The following is a 20332-nucleotide window of genomic DNA, read 5'->3' on the forward strand; positions in this document are numbered from 1 at the left end:
GTAATCTGCAGCAAGGTCAAGGTGTTTGTGTGTGCCTGTGTGTGTGTCTGTCTTCCTGTACCTCATACACAGAAACCATGGCAACAACATACATCCACCGCCTGCATGAATTGCCAGTTGATAAAGAGTTTGCATATTTAACTTAACCAGAATGTTCAGTGTTGTGGTATTTCTGTGTTGGACCCTGAAGGCAGCATCTTCCTGGTTCAATGGCTATCTCCGTTGGATTATTGAAGAAAATGTTCTCTATGGCAAACAAAGATTTACGAAACTAACCCGTAAGGCTATAAAGGAAACAGCACGGTCACATGACTTTCCGTCACCACCGCTAAGCTAAAGGAGGCTAATGTTGGGCGTGATGACGTTTTGTAGTTTCGTTTAGACATTTGTTAGCAACCGCCGTTTTTGAATTCACACTGTGGTGTTTACTGACGTATCTTATTTAGTAGAACAAAAATGTTAGAATCTCTTGTGTTATCCGCAGACCTTATTTCAGGCTGATAACCATAAACACATTCAGAAAACCATTGACCCCCAGACCAGGAGACAGGTAGTACCAACATTCTGAGTCATGTCAAGGGTTTTAGGAATCATAATGCTGAGTCATGTCAGGGTTTTAAGACTCATATCAGGGTTTCAGGAATCATTATAGTCATACTCATTACAAGACTCATATATTGTATTATTTATTTAGTTTGTCGATATTTATTGACAGTGTTTTTTCTGTTTCTTCTCATTGTGCAGGGCTGCTCCGAGATGAGGGAAGGGAGGAAATGTGATTATGGATCCTCACTGATCCTATTCACAGGTTAGTGCCATCTCATACCAGCAAGAAGTGGATGTAAAGGGGGAAATTAAGAAACACAACAGCATGTCCATATTTCAGTTTCTTTTTGACAATCCTGCAGCTTCTCAGTTGAGGAAAGATGATATCAGAGAGTAGCAGAGTAGACACCCTGCTGTGAGCCCTCAGGGTGAGGTGGTGGGGGGGTATATCAATGTGCCGAGCATTGCACAGAGGTGGAGCAGCTGATGGCTTTCATGGGGGAGCAGAGATCAATCTTGAGTCTCTTTACGAAGAAAATGTTTGTCTTGTCTTATATTGAGCGGCTCGTCCTGTCCTGTGTTTTTTATTTTGGGAAGAAGGGGGTTTGTATGGTGGTTCTCTTATCCTGATATCTGTGTCACTCACCGTCAGCTCTGATCTCAGAGCTCCATAGACTGTGTGATGATGAATAAGGTGATAATACTGATCATACAGTGCAGGAGTCCAGAGCTATTTCCTCCTCTCTCCTCCCGTCTATATCGGACGCAGCTTCCGGAGGAGATTGGTGGCTAGGATGCTGAATATTTCATGAGGCAGGAAAGGTTAGATAAGATCCTCCACGTGCTGGAGACAGAGCTCTTACCTAGCGCCATGGAGAAAATACATCCTATGTGACCTCTGAAGAGAGAAATATCTGGTATTAAAACACTGCTCTATTTGGTGGGCGACAGGTGCTAACAAATAGCCCAAAACACTTCCATAAGTAACGCGCTGCAGCTTCAGAAACAATGCAAATAAAAAAACACATGCAAATGAGGGAACATCTTCACCAGATAGACAACACATGCGCAGCATTTAGAAAAGATTAACCCTACTTGATAAAACATGCCCACCTAAACTACTAAAGCACTGCAAAAACAAAACACTGGTATCCGTTGGGTTTTTAGCTTCTTGCAGCGTTTCATCTATAAAGCGCTCTCAGTAAACGGTGCGCATGTTTCGTCAAGTTGTGGAATGTTTTCTAAACGCTGTGCAGGTGTTGTCAAGTTGGTGAAGATGTTTCTCAATTTGAATGTGTTTTGGCACATTTGTGTTTCTTATTTGCATCATTTCTGAAGTTGCAGCGTGTTTCTCCTAATGGAAATGTTTTGTAGCATGTCGGCCCCTGTAGATCCCCAATCATAACACAAAGATTTGCACATTTTTTTATCAAAATAAACTTTAAACCTTCTGTTTCTACTTACAAATTACAAAGGGTTACTTGAAAAATCAAATGATTGTAAAACATAAAGGAAATCAGTTTAAAAACCTCACCAAAGCCACTTAGAGAAACATCGTTCTGATTGTTTGTTATTATAATTCTTTATTTGCACATAAAGAAATAAATAAAAAATGACACAAAAGAAATGAACATGATTGTATGAGTACTGCCATGTTAACATTAGGTTTCATTTAGACTAAATTAAACTACAAATGTGTGCATGCCTTTCAAAGATTTTCTGATTTAATTAGATGTTAATTAGTTTGCTTTTGTTTGTATATGAGGTGGTGTTTGATGCGTGTTGGCAGGATTATTGTGAATCTTATTTTAGCTTCTATTTCACTGTGATTTTTTGATTACATGCTGAGAAACAACACCTCAACACGAGGATGAGGACTTTGGGGGGGATACTGTATGATGGTAGGCCTGGTAAATGACAGCTTGTTAGAGCTGTTTTTGCTAAACGTCACACAACACGCTGCCATTTTCCTGTCAACTTCTTATTTCTGCACATATACACATATACACTCAGGGAGACACACCGACTGCAGTGTATGGATCTGTTTTTACCTCGCACAACTTTAATTCAATTAGGAGACTTTGTTGAGGCCCCACCCCCTCATTTGTGTCTCTTTGTCTTAGTAAGTGTCTTTGAAGTTTTCCTGACTTTTTTAAGTAGTTTTGAGTAGAGTCTTCGTGGTCATATGTTTTTGTCTATTTGTGGTCATTGTTTGTCTTTTAGGGATTTTGAGTCTCTCTGTGGTCCTTTTTTGTCTCTTGTGTTCATTTTGATACCATTTGTAGTAATTATGAGTCTCTTTTTGTTCATTTTACGGTTGTGTTGCCCCAAATGTTAGCTCTTTATGGTTTCATTATGTCTCTTTCCAGCTGTTTTGCATGCTTTGTTTCTAAATGGCAGGACTTTCATGCAATTGGACGAGTGTTGTAGGCCTGGATCATTATAATGTGTGTGCAGCATTATGTTGAATGCTTCTGGTTGTATTCCCCACATGTTCCCCTGCGGTTGGCAGCATCCTGCCTAATGGACTATCTGTCAGCCCCCCCCCCCCCCCTTCACTGGAGGACGTGTTGTGACATGCATCAGCACTAAAGGCAGCGTGCACGCCACCAGCAACAATGAGGGTATGTCATTTCTTAGCGGAAAACTCTGACCATCACGCTCTGTGACTCACCGCCTGTTTTCTGGCTGCAGCAGTGACGTCTGCCAACTTTTGAAAATAACGATTAGACAAGTTTTATTGGAGTGAGCTTTTCATGCGGGGAGCAGAAATGACCTTTAAGTGCTTTTAAGAGTTGTCAAACAGAATGTGGGAGGCTGAGATGATGGGTATGTAATTTATGGGGATGCCATGAAGTAGTTTTTCACATTGGTGCCGGCCCAAAAGTCTGTAAATCCTTAACTTAATGATTCCTCACAAATAATGTGTTTTTCAGAACATTATACACAACTGTATCTCTCTGTTAAACAACTTGCGATAATGTTAAATAAAATAATTTTAAAAGTATTCTTCCTGTGCACAGATCGTGTTATCTCATCCAGCCAAATAATATAAATGCATGTGTTCTCCTCTGAGGTGGCGAGAGTCTGATAAATATGCATGTGTTGGTGATGTGTGAGCAGGCAGGTGTGTTTTCTGCACAAAAGTCAGTGTCTGTGAACACAACACGAACACAGGTCCTGTGATTACGTGAGGCAATGAGGCTGAATATAAAGACAAAATCATTTGTCACAACCAAAACAGCCCAAAGGCATTACTGTAGGTCAGTTACAACACATTTAATTTAGTGGTTCGGAATTTTGCATCCTGTTTCATATTGACATAATTCCGAGTATTTTCCCATGTAAAGCCCTTTACACATGTCATAGATGTCACTATGTTACGAGAGTAAACTAAGGAGTCAAATGGAGGCATTTAAGGCAGTATTTAGATAAATAATTAATGAGGCTGTGTGCGTGTTTTAACATTGTTGATGTTGTGTAGATTTGTAATATGCAACGTCATCTTTCCTTCTCTATCAACTGTTACTTGCTATAAATAATTACATATTCTTCTGGCAGTATCAGTATGGAGCCTGAACATGATCAGGTTTGTAAAAGAAAATGTTTGTTGGACAATCTCTGTTGCTGTGACACAGTGTTTGAAGTGCTGGTGGCCTTCTCCAGTCCTGGGGGGGTAATCACAACACTTCCCACTGCTGCCTGCTTGGCTAAGCAGTTTTAATACACAAATCAATTTTGCATTACCCCCCTCTGGCTGTGAGTGCTAGTGTGATGGCCATGAAACATTGATGGGCCAGCATGCAGATTGGCACTGGTTGCATCTTAAATCTGCCCGGGTCTTTTTTTTTTTTTACGAGACAAAGTCAGAGGGCTGTTTGTTCTGCTTGTACAAATGTTGTTCTGCGGTTTCAGTTTGGAAAGAGAGACAGTTGCTCCAGTGGAGAGGCTCAGTGAGCGGAAACAGAACGTTTTCACATGACAGACTGTTAGGATTTCTTCAGCCCCGAGACTAGGATACACTGAAAAGAGTACAAGGAAGCTTATAAAAGTTAACAGCATTTGATTAAACAAATGATGAGGCGATATACAATGAAATCTGCGAGTAGGTGGCTCCCCGTCTCCCAGCTGTTGTTCGCGTTGGGTCAGCGGAGGGTGAAGAAGAAATCGATTCTCCCTCTCCATCACGGTTTATCAACTGTAGTCTTCTCCTATTGGTCGGCGTCGACGGGGGCGAGGCAATTCCTGTTGTTTTTCTGATGTTAATTACAGCATTCTAATATCTGTGGTTATTTAAACATTCCCTAATAACAGTATTGCAGCGTCAATAAATGAGTGTTAAAGACAGTGTGTTTAGTGTACAACACCACATGTAATTTAACCTTCAATTCACGATTTCAAAACGTATGGTTTGCCACATGCTAATGCTAACCGGAAATTAAGGATTTTCAGAATAAAACTTCCGGTTTGTTTTTCAGAATAAAACAGCTTTCATTATAAGAATATATTTAATCTAAATTACGCCATATAAACATTGATTTTATATTCTTACAAAGCACACACACACACACACACACACACACACACACACACACACACACACACACACACACACACACACACACTATGTACCATCGAGCTAGCAAATGTTCTATTTAGCTAGCTATGGCCAAATGTGTGGCTATTGTTATTGAAAATATAGTTATTATTAACCTGTTAAGTAAGATAAAAGTAGCCTTATTACTTATCGTAGCTGCACATACAAGATATCCGATTAAAGCTGAGCTTCCACAGATTATTTAGGTATATAGTATCATCACTGAGTGATCCAAACTCGTGACAGGGGAAGCAAACACAGACATCACAACACATACCTTTACGTAGCTTCTAGGGAGATCGTCTCACCGTAGCTGTCAATCTGATCAAAAGACGTGTTCAATGGCATTAAAATGAGGAAAAACGCGGCTGAATCTGTTAATCCATAGGTTTTTAACGTCTCTGTATAAAAAAAATATTTCATTTATAATACATAATTCCATTTTTATGTAAAAATCGCAGAGAAAAAGTTAGCTGCTAATGGTAGCCACCAGAGTGGCTGCTGCTTCCAGACTTGGCTATGCGGCAGTCTAACACACACATTACCAAATAAGGACTATGTGGGAGTTCCCCTCGATTCCATTGGCTCTGACGGTTAGAAAGATATGTCACATGTCAAAATCCAGCAAGGGGGGGCAGAGATATGAAAAATCCACCCAAATGGCCCCAGAAGAGGTTTTTTTGTGCTAAATCTGTCCAAAAAGGTCAAATATCACTTGTTTTGCATCAATCTTGATACAGGGTACTTATTATATGTTGTACTTTGGATTCCTAAAGCTTCATCCAAGATTAGTTCTCACTATAAGTACAAAATATTTTTTGGACGTACACTATCATTTACAGTTTTTTACCATGTTCAATCTGAATTTTCTTTAAAATAAAAAACATCTATATTTATTCTGACTTTTCTACATCCAACTGACAGGTTTATCATTACTTTGAGAAAAAAGATTATTAATTTAACCCTTTTAGAAGGGAATATGGTCATTTGTTCTGGGAATGTCATTTTTGAGCCTGAAACCTGAAAAACAGGCTCGGGGTTTAACAGTTTTTAACAGCCTGCTGTTAGACTTGCAGTATGGACTTGTGTCTACCATTTTGGCAGTGAGATGTAATTATAAAAACATTATTGATGTGTTTTTGTAAGCAGTACGGGCTCTCTCATACAGCCAGCTCCAAACATTGCTGTCACTTCTAAAATATACGTTTTTTGGATAAAGTGATCGCATATTGCTAATCCAAATAGTTCATTTTTCGCCTGAAATACTGTTATCACATCAATGTTCATTTAAATGCTTAAATACTGTTTATTTGGCAAGTAAAGGTTGATAAAGCTGGCGACGCCATAAAGAAATAGCAATTAGGCTTTAACTGGAAGTACCAACACATTATACGGTAATGTGGAATCACACTAGGTGACTAAACTCTTATCATTTCTGCATTAAAGATTCTGTGTCATTTGGCGAGCCGCTCTCTGTCTTTGACCAGCATGACTGAAAGAAATTATAGCGGCCATGATTATCTTTCACGATGAAATGAAGCTATCACAGGAGAGAAAGAGGGAATTTCACACTTTGGAAATTAGATTGAGTACAGGGCTGTGAGGATGTCCTTGAATAGAGGCACAGCATCTGAAACTCTTTGACGAACATACACAGAATTCTGCAATGAGCGGCAAAAGGCGTTCGAGGACCTAACTACTGCTTTTATTTATGCTTTTATTTAGTCATTTCGTTTTCATATTAACTGCCATCACTCTGACACCTCATCAACGTGAAATGAACTTTACAAAGATTAAACATGAATATCTATAGAAAATCTGATTTAAACGAAATAGTTTGCAGAAAATGCGAAGATAAAAAAAACGTGAGTAGATTTTCTGTTTCAGTGAAGCTGAAAACATAAGCTTATATTGAGAGCATTTACAGAACCTGACATACAACATGCATGCTTGCTTTAAGGAGCAGTGTGTACAGTGTATGTAAGTTAAATATAATATTCATTATCATGTTTTCATCTGTGCATAATCACCTGAAACTTGTTAGTTTAGATTATTATTATAAAGTTATTTCTATCTATCATAATGACCGGGCATTTCCTCCGTGCTACATGCTAACGGCAGCGGCGGTACTGAACGAGCTCTCCTGATGTGAGACTATACCTTACTCCAGGAGCAGGAGGCTGCAGGCTCTCTGTGCAGGAGAGGGTTTGTTGCCATGACAATAGTAATGTCACTTCAATGGCATGGATGTTAACGTGTGTGTGTGTGTGTGTGTGTGTGTGTGTGTGTGTGTGTGTGTGTGTGTGTGTGTGTGTGTGTGTGTGTGTGTGTGTGTGTGTGTGTGTGTGTGTGTGTGTGTGTGTGTGTGTGTGTGTGTGTGTGTGTGTGTGTGTGTGTGTGTGTGTGTGTGTGTGTGTGTGTTTCATTTCACATGCAGGTGCTCTGCACAGAGGAGAAGTGATACAGATAGTGGCATTAATTTCCTCTGATTTCTGAGGCAAGGAGAGGAATATTAAAGGAGTTAAATGAGCTGCTCTAAGTCGTCCAGCTACTTAAAGAAAAGGCTTTATTCTCTGTGATTCCTGCGTGTTTAGCTCATGAGCATCTGTTATTTTTCCCTCCAACACAACCACATTAAACCCTGGTGTTAATGCAGAGATGTGACTGATAGTATTCCTATCTTACAAACGGCAGGTCTTAGTGTTAGCCAATGTGTTTGTATCGTGTTGCAGGTCAATGCCAATGATTCTACTCCTGCTCGATACTAACATGCTTATGTGTTAGCTGAGACCTGCTCGGGCTTGTGGTGTCCTCAGGAACACAGATTGAGTCCTCCATGGAAGGAAATTCAGTTGTATGCACTTTGTATTAAAGCTCTCAAAGCATAACGTATAGGAAGTGACAGCTGGAAGTGATACTGAATCTCTTGTCTTTGTGTGGCTGGAGGTTTAGTTTGGAGATACCTTTGTGAATGTTTTCAGTGTTTGTGCTTCAGTGCGTAGCGGTATATCCGTCTCCACCCGTCAGGCTGCTGTTGATAGTAGCAGGGAGCGCTCCCTTTTGGCACTGGTTGTTTTGACTGTTTTGTTGCATGGTCTTTTTCATTTCATTTTTATTTATTCCATTCATGGTGGGCACAACTTAATGTATAACAATTGTTTACATAACATGTCTCTATAAACACACCATTGACCGAAAAGGAGCAGGGAGAAGAAAATAATCTTATATTACCTGCCCCTTTAAAAAATAAATAAAATAGAAATAGACTGTCTGTCCTTCATATGTTCTTATTCACAGCCAAACATAGCAGTATCGTAGGATAATAAGAGAAACACAAAAACATACTAGATAGTTAGTTCCCACTTGACAGTTAACGGAAAGAAACAAAACTAAAAAAACAACAACACCAAAACATCACATGTACAAGGAAACGTGCTACACCCTCATCTGTGTCCTACTGGAGAAGAAGGGGGAAAGTGGCGCATCATAATAATAATAATAATAATAATAATAATAATAATGGGACCTGCAAATAAAGAACAGACAAATATTTACCAATGGAGGCCCAGAATCTTTCACAAAATATACAAAGTAAATCCAGGTAAGAAACACAATCAGTGGATCCCTGTATTAGAGGTTAACAAGTCAGTAAGATGTAGGCTGAATGCAGCAGAGGAGATAAAGCTGCATCCTAATACAGAGCTGCAGGGATTTCTGTGTTGGACCCTGAAGGCAGCGTCTCCCTGGTTCAATGGGATTTTTCCAATGGATTTGGGATTTTTGCAGACTCGTCTCTGTGGGAAACAAACGTTTATGATACATACAGGTTTTGTTCAGCGGTAATCTCACACCACTTTATGCTTTTTGTAGTAGGAGCTAACGTTAGAGGAACTACAGCACGGTCATATGACTTCACGTCACCATCGCTAAAAGACATTCCTTTCATATATTTACATTCAGTTAATATTAGCAAGGCACAGAGAAAGATAACAGACCTTTTTCAATAACTACTTATCTGTTTGTTTACACTTTATCCAGTCATTTAATTCCCAGCCTCTACACTGAGACTTTAGTCTGCAGAGTTTTTGTCTCCAGCACTTTTCAATTATGTCTGTGTTATCTGGAAACAGCAGAGTAAAGACTATCCTCTTTCCTCCTGCTTTCAGACTGAGCACAGGGCTAAGATAAATGTAGCTCTCATTATGAAACGCCGACTCGTTTGGCTGAATGTGGCTCGGTCTCCATCGTTGGACAACCCCGATGATTGGACGGTCCTCTGAAGATCATTTCAGACGGGTAGCAGGGACATTAGCTGCCTGTGCGAGCTGTAGAGGGGAATATTGACCCTCTTAATCACATCCAACAGAAACTTTACCTCAGTCTGCTGCATTACAGACAATAATGGATGGGTTTTATGTTGAGATGTGTGCACTTGTGTTGTATGTATGTCGGAGTGGAGGACCTTTTGTAATCCCTCAAATTCTTATTAGGGCCCAATCATCGACAGAGAAGGAGCGAACAACCTATTATAATCCAACAGGTTATTATTATTAAGGATGCATGTAGAAAAAAGGACAAAAAGGGGGATGCTTATCCAAACATCTAGTTTCGTACCAACCTGCTTATGTATAAGTTTAGTGTAGCTACGGTTATAGAAAAAGTTAGTGAGCTCTGGACATCCCTTACCACAATTATTGATTCAAATACAAGTAAAGCTTATAAGTGTTTTAGTGTCTCTACCTATTGTTTGTTTTGCATGTTATGCCTCTGCGGTTATTAACCTATAAGTAACGGTGAGGTGTAATGGGATATACAAACAGTAACTAGGATTCATTATTGGTTACGGGCCATTTAGCAACTGAAATACGATTCACACATGTAGGAACTAATCACCAGACTGTGGTTCATTAATATATAGCATAAAGTAACGTGTACAATAATTCCTGATGTGCAGATTACTCGGTTACTACTCGTTAATTACCAGATAGATCCTGATTATTTCCTGTTCATGCACCAGTACCTCCTCACTGTTTCATGTATCTTCAGAAACATTTAAGTCAGTGTGAAGGATAATGTGTGTGTGTGTGTGTGTGTGTGTGTGTGTGTGTGTGTGTGTGTGTGTGTGTGTGTGTGTGTGTGTGTGTGTGTGTGTGTGTGTGTGTGTGTGTGTGTGTGTGTGTGTGTGTGTGTGTGTGTGTGTGTGTGTGTGTGTGTGTGTGTGTGTGTGTGTGTGTGTGTGTGTGTGTGTGTTGTTTGAGGAGAGAGGGAGAGAGGGAGAGATATGAGTGTCCCGTCTATGAAAGCGCCATTAAATTGTCAGTTATGATGGATGTTCTGCCTTTTCTGCATTAACTGGTACATTAGAAGTCATTAATTCTTCAGGATGTGCTCTGGAGATCACAGCCTCCCGGGGGGGTCTCTGCCTCCATAAAGGGGGGGGGGGGGGGGGAGGGGTGGAGTGGGAGATGAAGAGGGGGAGAGACTCGCAGTGTGATAGCCGCTTCTGATTTGATGCATGTTCATTTTGTTGCAGTGGCCTTGAGCAGAGGGCGACTCTTTCTCCGCCTGTAATGTGAGGAGATACAACATTATCTGTTCTTACTGCACTTTTCCTCCCTGTCCTCTTCATTCAAAATGCCACATCAAAAGGTAGTAAATAGCTTTTTGTATCTCTTTAAGTAATCCTCAATTACACACCAAGCATGTGATAATATTATAATAGAACATTTACTTGGTTTTTCCTACAGGTGGGGCGTCGGTGTAGCCGTCAAGCCAAAAAAGTCTAATTTGAAATATTTTAAAAAGAGGTTTAGGACACAATTATTTCTTCTTCCTGCACTTTTCTTCCAACAGCACACTTACTGCATAAAGGCTTTAAAGAGCTCCTATTGTGCTTTTTTGTGGTGTTCCCCTTTTCCTGTCCGGCAGTGGCTCAGTCAGTAGGGGCTTGGAATGGGAGCTGAAGGGTCGACGGTTCAAATCCCCGAACAGACTGAAACTATGGAGTGTGGACTGCTACTTGGAGAGGTCCCAGTTCACTTCCTGGGCCCTGCCGTGGTTCCCTTGAGCAAGGCACCAGACACCCCCCCTACCCCCCACTCCCATTGCTCCCCGGGCAAAGCTCTGCCACTTTTTACATAAAGCATCTGCTTATAAATTACAAGTCAACCTGAGCTAGCTAACGTTAAATTCAGACAAGTAGGCCGCCATTCGTGTTCACTTTTTGAGATGAAATGATGTTTTGTTGGAAAAGCAGCAACTACATGCGAAGATGTTTCTGTTGTTTTTTTGCATGATTCGTTCTTCTTGGTTTAAATCTTTTAGCTCGACTCCTCTGTCAGTGGAAGCGGTTTTATAAACAGCGTCAGACGCCACCACCTCTCATTGTCACCTCTCTGAGTCACACCTCCACTTCTCCTCTCATCAGCAGAGAGACATACGCTGCACCGCTCAGTCTTCCCACCTATTAAAACGTGTCAGAAATATTTCAGATCTTTTACACGGCATAATGAAAAGTTATCTCCCCCCTCCCTCTCTCCGATGCAGCATGTGAAGGGAAGCCCTCAATGTGTGATTCCTCTCTGATGATGATGATCACTTCCTCTTCTTGAACGCAGCCCACACATTCAGAGCAGAGTTGAATGGAGAGGGTCTCTGCACTGACCCCTGCACACACTGCGCCTCACTTATCACTCTTTAAAAACAAGAGGGACGTGGGAGGCTTGTAATTGGCAAGTGTCAGGGAGAGATCATCGTCCTCAGGGCGTCAGTCCATTCATGTTTCTCTGCAAACGCTGGTTATTCCTCTAAATGCAGGACATGATAATCCAGATAAACCTGCAAGCGTCGGTAACACATGTCTATAATGCATTACACAAGGAAAATGTTTGGCGGTTGTTTAACTTGTAGCTGCAAATTGGTCCTCCAGCGAGGTGGTGCATTGTGGGAAAACATTGAGCCTGGCCTGATCTGGCAGTAAGGGGGTGGGAGGCCACATATTACAAGTATTACTGTGTTACAAGTGGCACATCCAGTGACAGCTCTGTTTCCAAATTGAGTCCTGCAGCAGAGAGCAGTGAATACATGAGAGGGAAATGGAAAATGTATTTTTCCTTTACTGACTAACAGGTTCAATCGCACTGGAAACTCACCCTAAATATACATTTTATCGGCTTATTTTAACAATTTGATCACATTATTCCTTCTGAATAATAAGCTAGCTAAGCTAACCTAGTCATTTTAAATGACAAGACACTTACACTTATGAAAGAGACTTACTGTGCTTACAGTGACAGTTGGCCAACTTTATCATCCCTGAACGTCAACAAGTGCTCTGGTCCCAGCTGTGTGCGTCGCTTTTTAGTGTCCCCTGGTTTCTGTTGTGTTTTTAGCTTCTTGTAGCGTTTTGTATTTCCAGCGATTCATTTTCGCCGCGCTTTTATTTAACGCTTTCATGAAGATATTCCTTAATCTTAATGTGTTTTGCACACTCATGTTTTTATATTTGCATCGTTTCTGTAACTGCAGAGCCTTTCTCCTAATGGAAATGTTTTGAGCCATTGGAGCGTGTTTGCACCTGTCGGCCAACGCAGAAGCTTCCCTGCCTAGGAAATGTTATAGCTGTAGAGGGAATCCCTTCTTACAGAGCAGGACCCCTCTGGGAGCTCCTGTGTTTGCTCGCTGTGAGGGGAAGTAGTTTTATGACAAGGACTCATATCGATGTTCCTGCCACCATCTGTAGAGAACCTGCAGTTTGAGTCAGTGTAGCGTCATCATTCTGCATGAGAACACTACAGGATATTTGTAATTTCAGAATATCAAAGCAGATTTCACTTTAGCTGTCATCTTGCTTAAAAATGAAAGAAAAAGAAAAACTTTGTTTAAAAAGACACATCGGCTTTAAACAGGACAAATGACAGGAAGTCATTTCCTTTGTCCCCACAGCCATTCACGGCCTTTGAAGAGCCTCGAATATAAAAACATTATTAATTTCTGACATTCAAATGTTATTGCTTCCTCCAGGGACTGTGTGTGTATAGAGTGTGTGTGGCTGCCTCCTGTTCATTTGGGTAGTTGACAGGTGAGGTTTCTCATTGGACCATAACGTTATTAATAATGGAGAGTGTCACCAAAAAGGATAGGTGTGGGGGCATTAAAATGTTTGTCATTAAGCCCCCCACCACAACTACACTTTCCCCCAGCTCACTGAGACGTTCAATAAAGTTTAATTTAATTATTTTTCACTGTTGTCAGAGTTGGTCTGTTTCTTCATTGTGTTTTGTCAGAATATTTGAAATTACTACAGTAGGTAAGCTACGTTAGCAAGCCTGTGATCACATCAAAATAAGCCAATTAAAACATTTTAAGTTTCCAAAAACAGTGAGAGTTGGCCAACTTTACACGGCCATTTTATTTGCTATAATGAAGAAAATGCAGGAATTATATTTTTTGCATGTTGGTAAAACTTTGTTTTCGTGAAGCTACAGTTTGCTGTTAATACCTGAGTGCTGCTGCAACAACAAGTCAAGCGTTGGTAACTCAATGTTGTGTAGGAGCTCTGCATGTGTTTTCTTTTTAGGGGAGGGGGTTTGGTTGGTCAGATGTTCAATAATATATGAATTTGTATAACCCATGTTGTGCAGATATAATATAATTTCTGAAGAGTACCCAGATTACTTCCTGTGTCAGGTTCCTCACAGTGCTGCTTCATGTTTTCTGTAGTGTGAGCTGCTGTTGCCTGTGCTGTCTGACAGCCCCTCCACAGACCCCCTCCTGTCAAACTTGTAGTATGGAGGTGAGACTTGCTCACTCACACTTCCTCAGGATTATTTGGTGCATGTTTGTGTCTCTGTATGTATATTAGTAGGAGGAGGATTCCTGTATTGTCTCTCCTCCCACAGAGACGTTTTGTTTCAGTCTGCGGGGGCGCCGTCTCCTCCAGTCTCTCTGCAGACCCTCTTCCTGCAGCACCGAGTCAGTGGGTCAGCCTGTAATAGCAGCGCTCCCAATTACAGCTCTCCTGAAGCTCTGTCTCACCCTCTCCTGTCAGTGGAGGAGCTTTTAGGAGCCTTCTTCTTCCTCAGTGCTTAATGAGGATGAGCAGCAGCCCCCTGCAGTCTGACACAGCTACCTGTTGTGTTCAGCGCTCGCTGTCCCTCTCCCTAAACAGCCGAGCTGTCGACGCCAGGCGGACTGACTCTAAACTCTCCCCCCGTGCAGGGACTCGCTGCCTTGACGGAGAATAAAAGCAGAGACATATAAAGTTTCCAGAGAACAACGAGAGGACAGCTTCCTCTCTGCACACAGTGAGGAGGGACACAGTGTTTTTATCCAGTCTGCCAGGGATCCTCTGTGAAAGAAAAATATGTATTTGATTTCCTTCCAAGAAGCTAGAGAAGATCTAAATCGGTCCAGGTTAGTGTAGCGAAAAAAGGGGAAACTGTGGATGTGTAAAGAGGATTGATAACTTCTGGGTCCTTTGTGTGACGCTTTTTGGCCTAAAACTCCACTTCTCTTTACATTAACATTGGGAAAAAGCTGATTATTTTCCTTTTTTGTTAAATAAAAATACTTGCAGGGGCTAAAACAAACTCAGTTTGCTTAAAACTGTTTAGTCTGTGCAGCATCTCAGGATCCTGCAGATGTGGTCCGTCGAAAAAACGGTTCTTGTTTTTCTACATTATGCAACAAACCTTGCAACCTCACTGGGATTAAAGCATGTGTTCCCCACACTATCTCAAGCACGGTACTCTGCTCAAAACTGTGAGGAGAGAAGGGTTCATTTGTCCACATTAAAGGCGCAGTTTTGGTCCGACTCAGTTTGCCTTCTTACAGTATGCTAAGCTAAAAGTCCTGTCACCTGCTTCATGCATACTCATCTTGCCCTCACTAAGAAGCATGTTTTCAAAAATGTTTAGTTCCAATGTGTATGAGTTTTTGCATCATGCCTAAGCTGTTCTAGCTACAACTGTTTGTCTCTGGCTGCAAGTAATGTAGGTACAGTAGGTCAGACTAGAAAATGAACTAGGATCAGCTATTTTACTGTTTAAGGCTCTTTTCAGCTCATGTTCAGGTTGATATTCGTATTTAGTGTCTCTGCTGGGATATGTTTCCATGCTTTAATGTTCAAAAGGTCTTGATTTTCTCATAACTGCCTGTGCTGCTGCACCTCTTTTCACCCTCTGTCTGAAACCAGAGCCCAGTCTGTCCAGTAGTGGCTCAGTGTCCGGCAGTGGCTTAGTCAGTAGGGGCTTGGACTGGGAGCCTAGGGTCGCCGGTTCAAGTCCCCGACCAGACCTAAATATGGAGTGTGGACTGCTACTTGGAGAGGTCCCTGCCATGGTGCCCTAGAGCAAGGCACCGGACATCCCCCCTCCCCCCTCACTCTATTGCTCCATGGGCGCTGTGCAATAGCGCCCGGGGCGCCCATCCTACTACTAGGATGGGTTAAATGCCGAGGCCAATGTCACTGTGTGTGCTGTGTGCTCTGCATGTGTGACCATTAAAGAGGGTTTCATCCCTCCCATTCTATCTTCTATCTGTCTAGTCTGCCTGATTGGTTAGCTTGCCGACTCTGTTGTGATTGACCAACCGCTTAGAGCAGTGCTTCTGAGGGGGTACGTGAGATTTATTTTATGTTAATGAAAAAAAAAGAAGCAGTGTGGGTTTTATATTAAGAGTTACACATTTTTCAAAACGCGAAGTGTAATAACTGCACGTGCCTCGCTGTCAGAATAACGAAGATCCTCAGTGAAGCACAAGCCCATGTTTCTCACTATATTGTAAGTACAACTTATTAAAAAGATCAGTTCAATGCAACTAATGTCGTCTTAGTGTTATTGCATGATGTTAAAATTGGTTGGCCATGAATTCAGTGATGGATTGTAAACATTTGAAATGTAGCATTTAAGTGTTTCTCAGTTACAAAGTTGTTGTTTTAATAAATCAGACACTGATGGTGCAGCGCTGCTGTACCTCTTTATTTAGGCATTTCTTCCCTAACAAATTGTTTTTGCGCTGATCAGGGGGTACTTGGCTGAATGTTGTTTTCAAAGGGGGTACATTATTGAAAAAAGTTTGAGAATCACTGGCTTAGAGAGATGTCCCGCCCCTTAGCTCATCACGTACAATGTGTTGGAGTGCTAACCAATAGGGAAATATTGTTACATATAGTGATGTTACTATGTTCCAGAAGAAAACAAAGGAGTCCAATGGAGATGTTTCAGTTAGGGGGGAGACTCTAATAGAAACTCCCTCTGGGGGCAACTTTGCAGATTTACATGTACAAAAATCTATGGAATACACTACAGGGAAGGGAAACCCCCAGAAGCAGAATAGGGTCCACATGTTCTGTTAGCGTTCTGTATGATGCATGAGACTCATATCGATCTTTCATCTCACTCTTTGAGCAACGATCATATATTTCTATAGCAAATGCATTCCAGTAACATTATCGAGAACAGATTGAGAGGAACTCTTTTGCAGAACTAACTTTGGTGTTTTGTGTAGATCGTGTGTGGCTTGTGTGAAATTCAGTGCAGTGAGAAGTCCTGAAGTAGCATGAAACACACAAACGCTGTAGATTTACCTCCCACTCCTCTCACACACCACCGAGCAGAATCACACACACACACACACACACACACACACACACACACACACACACACACACACACACACACACACACACACGCTTTACAGTGTCCAGGGTTTCTTCTTCATGTGTTTAGATGGTATTTAATGTGTTATTTAATCCTCAAATGCAGTATCCATAGCAGCCATATTAGGAGTGAGAGCATGAGTTTATGAGCAAGATTGTCCTTCTGGATATTTCTCATATTAATGGGGAGTCGGTTCATATTTATTATTTGAAATGTGACAGCCAAGTTTAAATATGTTTGTACTTCACTACATTTATTTAACACTCACTAGCTACTAGGATTATTTTCTGATTCTGACCTTTTACATATGATGATGATTCGAGTGGATTTTGTAAATGTAATACAGTTTGTGACTCTGAGCAGCAGCTTTTTACAGCCTCGCCCTCCACCCCCTCAGGGAAGAGGACACTTTTTGAGAAAATCAATATCTATCTAAAGGAGAGACACTCGCAGCATTAATCTTGTGGCTCCGCTGTGATTCTCACTGTAATTAATCGATGCTTTATCCGGAGAAATGTGGCAATTAATCTTTAATTCTCTAATGGAGCACACAGACAGAGATTATTCAATACCAAACTAATGAGCTCTATTAGAAGTGTGCAGGAAGAGGAGGGTGAAACACACGACTGTGAGGAAGAGGAAGGCTCGGCTGGTTCCTTTGGAGACGGTTTAAAAAGCAGCAGAGCTTAAAGAGCAGCACGTGTCCCTTGGTATGGGATGAACTGCACATGAACTCCTGCTGGTGACACAGGTTTACTCACACACACACACACACACACACACACACACACACACACACACACACACACACACACACACACAGGCCACTCTGCATCATGCAAGTTTCATCAGACAGGTGAACGCACCGTGAGAGAGAACTACATCTGTAATCAGGAATGACAGACTTACTGTCCGTCTTCTTATTTCTTCCTCTTTTCAAATCACAACATGCCGCAGCAGGATAAATAAAGGACGTTTCAGCTTGAATACAGATCCATTTTCATGAGTCTCATTAAATATACCAGCATTTTCTTTATGCAGGAATCTTATTAGAAGCTTCTAGATTGAGCTGAGTCTCTTTACGTGAATTAAGCATGTTTCCTTTTACTCTTAATGAGCAAACAAAAAGATATTCCATACCACACTTAGACCATTCATTCTTTACATTTCAAGACAAAAACCTCATCATAAAAACTTTTTAACGCAATTTTGCAAGTTTTATTTAACGTTGCTTTGTCAATTTTGCAATGCAATGCTTGAAAATGTGCATAGAAATAAGATTATGGGAACATGATTTATGACAAAAATGTGGTCCAAATATTGCTGCTCAGCCTGTCTAAAAGTGTTTAGCCTGACAACTTGCAGACACACTCACCAAAGCATTAATTCATGGTTTCTTCTAATGGGATGTTGTTATTTTGGCTTCATTTTGATTCGTGTATGAAAATTAAATCAATGCAAAATGTTAATTTTGTTGGTGTTGTTATCTGCATGAAGATAAGCCCCGCCTCCTTGCCAGCGCACTTACATTTGTCGCTCAATAACAAGCATAACTTGCATTGTGGGACGACATTATCTCCTTTCCTTTCCTAGAGGCTGGTCCGGTGTGTCCTAAAGGAGGTAACAAAGGATGCATCATCTCTAGAGGATCAAACAGCTCTTATCATGGCTCTAGCTCAGAGACTTCAGTGTCTTTTCCCTCCATTTTAAATCAATTCGACCACAACCCTGATCTATACCTCACCATCTGCAGCATTTGTCTTTCTGTGGCTTCACTCTATGTTCTCCTGCTGCCATACACATGAAGGAGTGAATCGCATTGTTATCAAATGTTACCATGATTTCCTGTGCACAGGGAGGCAGGCCTCCAAACACGGGGATTAACGCCCATTGTGATGTTCCTAAGCGCAGCGTATTAACCATTTTCTCATGAAACACCATGAAAGCCACTTTGAAACAGGATCCTCTGATACGCCGGTGTCAGGGGAACGGTGTATCTGCGAGCCGTGATCTCACATTCAATTAAAGCTCCGTCTTAAATGAGACATCTCCGCCACATCGTGGTGTTCCGCAATGTAAAGGGAGTAGTGCACGAGACCTGTGTGTGATCTGTGAGCTAAGATATATGTAACTCTGCATGAGCATGGAGGAGAGATGTGAAAGCAAATAGTCCTTTTCGCCCCCGTTCCTTTTCTGATTCCACTTCCTATATTTAACCCTTCCTCTGTCGGCCCTTACCTGTGAGTTTCAGGTGTGTGTGTGTGTGTGTGTGTGTGTGTAGCTAAGGCTGCCTGGTGGTCGCAGGTCACGTAGTCTAGCTGAGGAGTGTTTGTCTCTCTGATTGAATCGTCCCCTGGCTGCAGGTTAATGGAGCTGGCTCGTATGATCAGGACTATCCTCCTGCTGGATCTTCTGTGTTCAGCTTGTAATAGAAATGGATTTAGTTTTTTACTTTCTGACTCCTTAATCTCTGCACAAACATGAAGCATGTGACAGATCCCTGCAACTTTGTAATGGGTTTTCAGAAGAGATACTTTGTTTATGAATGCTAGCAACACGTACATATCTCTTTAGATGCAGACTTTCCTCTGGTGTTACCTTTGTGTTTTTTGGATGATCCTACAAACTTTGTAGGGAGTTCTAAGGTGAGCTTCAGAAATTCACAGAATGTACAGCTGTGAGGATTCTAACCATATAGGCTGTTAAATTATAAATTATACTGTCGGTGTCGTACCAAACGACAGATAGATGATGTTTGCTAGCAAGCTTATTAGATCGATAGCTAATGTTTATGGAAAAGCTTCTTATCTTTCAGGCTGAATGTTTGTTTTTTTGACCACATCATTTCACCTTTACTTTACGTTATCCTCTTGTCTCTGTATACTTATATTTAAAGATTTTCAACGATCTTTACTTTATTTTTCGCACTTTAGGAGACACTTGTCTGTGACCTGCACACATTTGAAGTGTTTTATTCCTCCTGTATTTGTGACTGAAGTAGTCCAGATTTAAAGTGAGAAATGCTTTGTCCTCTTCTCTCTATGCTAACCTGTATCTTTACAGAATGAAGTATCGTCAACACTTAGTCCTTGGATTAAAGTATCTCGGATTGAGTGAGGAGTCCTCTTTGCCCTCCTCACATCACAATAAATCACTGTGCAGTAATGAACGAGCTGCAGGCTCCATTCATCTCCCCTGTAAACCCTGGCTGTCTGATTTGTACAAATATTTCTGAGGGTGAAAGCGATGAAGGGTAGGGATGTTCTGATGTGACAAAGACCTCTGTAGTGAGATCCATCAGGGCGGGGAGGCCATTATCTCTGCAATCGAATACGGCTCAATAATTAATCACCTCATCAGCTGTTTGTTTGACTATACAACACTTTCCTCCTCAGATAATCCTCCTTTCATTTCAGAAAACACACACCTCTTTGGTTCATGCATATACAAATGAATGATGTGGGCAGTTCAAGGACAGAAACACCTTGAGACGTAACAGGCCTTTTGGTTTTTGGACACCATGATGCTC

At 41.3% G+C, this 20332-nt stretch overlaps 1 long non-coding RNA gene across 1 annotated transcript in view; it reads left to right on the forward strand.

The window, feature by feature from the left end:
• The window catches only part of LOC307031204, a 77818-nt gene extending 66014 nt beyond the window's left edge, over nucleotides 1-11804 (forward strand). Inside the window, exons 2-3 of the long non-coding RNA XR_013805882.1 lie at nucleotides 745-808; nucleotides 10677-11804. This is a non-coding gene — a long non-coding RNA (uncharacterized lncRNA). The remainder of the gene's footprint in view (nucleotides 1-744; nucleotides 809-10676) is intronic.
• Nucleotides 11805-20332: the final 8528 nt, after the last annotated feature.

The sequence above is a fragment of the Notothenia rossii genome (genome assembly GCF_949606895.1).
Source record: "Notothenia rossii genome assembly, chromosome: 3".
NCBI classification, from domain to species: domain Eukaryota; kingdom Metazoa; phylum Chordata; class Actinopteri; order Perciformes; family Nototheniidae; genus Notothenia; species Notothenia rossii.